We start from the raw sequence: 2,323 nt of genomic DNA on the forward strand, positions 1-2,323 counted from the left end.
CTAGCAGGGCCGACATCTGTTGCCGCAGTAGCGGCTGTAAATGCAGGAGAGGTCACAGCACGGAGTGTTGATGGGCACTCCATCACAGCTGAGGATGCTGCCAACAGCAGCAGAGGTGGAGGATCCCACAACGGTGTTTTGTGGGTAGGAGCTGAGGATGGGGCCGGGCAGGGTCACCACCACGAGAGGGGGCTGGATGACGACAGTGGAGCTCTGGCACTGCCTGACACAGGGCTCATTGCAGCTGTTGGCCAGCGGGGTCGGGCCACAGGGCTGGCAGGGTTGGCAAGGCTGGCAGGGTTGGCAGGGTTCACAGGGCTGGCAGGGTTCGCAGGGCTGGCACTTCTCGTAGCAGGACATGTCTCTGGGTCAGAGGAGCACCTGGGAGAGAGGGCAGGGGGAAGCAGAAAACGAGGACACATGGGGAGCAGCACTGCATCCAATCACAGTGGAGTCAAGGTACCTCCTGGCCCAGCATACGCTGCCCAGCTCAAAGCCCCGGAGACACCTCACTAAGTCCCAGCCTCTCTCTGCGGAAGACCTGCTCTCCCCTTCCCTCTCCCATGAGAAGCAGCTCCCAGCCCTGGGCTAGGACAGCCCCTGTCAGCTGAGACACACAGGGAGGAAAGACCTGGTCTTGAAGGAGGAGGAGAAGAGGCTTCACACTCACCAGACTCCCAAGGAGAAGGAGGCGAGAGAAGTGGATGAGAGAGCAGAGAGCAGGGCTGCCTTTTATAGTAGTCCTGCACTGCCTCAGGCCCAGAAGCACCCTTTGTGGAAGTAATAATTTTCTGACCAGCTCATGTCAAATGCAAAACATCCCAGCTAATGGTATGGGCTGTGTTCTGGTTTCCTGCTTCTGGTTTTCCTACCTGTTCATTTCCTGCCTTATGTCACGTGCTTTCCCATATGAAGGCTTCCGTAAGTGCTGGGATGAGAGGCCCGAGGATTTCCAGGGCAGAAACACATCAGTGCAGGCAGAAGACTCAGCTCAAGTCCTGATGGCATCCCGTGCAGGCAGGTGATGTGCACCTGGGTCATTCCTGTGGGCTTGTTTGTGGCCAAGTTGTCAGGAAATGGGCACCGCTCTCATGCTTCTTGTCCAGATGCCCAAGGACTGTCATGTGAGAGGAGATGCCATATCCTCTTCTCTTGCTCCCTCCATCTCTCTCTGGTGGTCGCTCACTCTTGCACGCAGGTGGGCTTCTGCTGGGAGGGTTTGACACTGCTGCAACGCTAACACTAGTGGTTTCAGGACAATTTTGCTGAGCTCATTTGCCTCATCCCTCTCTGTGTAGACTCTGCGGCTCCTCAGGCATCACCATGAGCATGTCTGGGGCCCGGTCCTTCCCTGCGGTACTTGAGTCCTGTTCTGCCAATGTGGTCCCCAGCATCTCCTCAGCAGAGTCCACAGTTGCTGCTGTTTTCCTGGTTTTAGGTGAGCATACAGAGTTTTGCATGGTTCCATGCAGGCACGCCTGAGCACACGTGTGTCAGTCTGTACTTGGGTGAGCCTCATCATGAGGGCATGTGCAGGCCATGGCAGGGGGACTCTGCCCTGGTGTGTCCATGAGCACCGCAGAGTATCAGGTTGCCCTTGCCAGAAGGAGCCCATCTACAGCTGAATGGTGGAGCCTTTGGCCTGGCAGAGAGGTGCCCAGAGAACTGAATGCAGTCTCTGCCTCCTGTGCCCTCCCTTTCTTGCTTTATGTACAGGGAGAAAGGCCAAGAAAGCCTGCCCACCTATGCGGGCCATCATCCCTGAATGTATTCCCTTATGATGTAGTGTTGCTGGTGACTGGGATGGGACTAAGGCTCCTCATGTCCATGACAATCCAAATGCACTTCTGGAGCTCATCAGCCTGGTGCTGAGGCAGAAGCAGAGGCTGAGACCTTGCACCAAATGGGTATTGGACTAAAGGGACCGGGGTGCAGATGTTGCTCTGCTGTGAGATATAGGACAGACTTTCTGCACGGCACAGGGGGAGTCAAACAGCTTTGGGTCAAACTCCTTTGGTGTTCCAGCACCAGGGCTTCCATGTCCCCCATAAAAAAATGAATCTGAGTGCCCAGCAACGGTGTCTGTGAAGGCAGGGACATGTGATTTAGGGCAAATCACTAAAACCCTGGTGCTTTTTCATGAGCAGATCAGGACAAGTCCCTCTTTGTGTGGAAATGAACTGTTGTGTACTGACCGCAACCCCCAATTCTGCATCCCACCACGCTGCTTATGGGTTGAGGGAATAGAAGAGCAGTGAATGAAGGAGGGAAGTTGGGACTGTGAGATGGGGATGGAGTAAAGGTATTTTAGTTTTTTTTTTTG

At 55.0% G+C, this 2,323-nt stretch overlaps 1 pseudogene; it reads right to left on the reverse strand.

The window, feature by feature from the left end:
* On the reverse strand, nucleotides 1-804 carry LOC142091780 (feather keratin Cos1-1/Cos1-3/Cos2-1-like; annotated as a pseudogene).
* Between the last annotated feature and the right edge of the window lie 1,519 nt (nucleotides 805-2,323).

Source organism: Calonectris borealis, chromosome 22 (genome assembly GCF_964195595.1).
Source record: "Calonectris borealis chromosome 22, bCalBor7.hap1.2, whole genome shotgun sequence".
In the NCBI taxonomy this organism is placed as follows: Eukaryota; Metazoa; Chordata; class Aves; order Procellariiformes; family Procellariidae; genus Calonectris; species Calonectris borealis.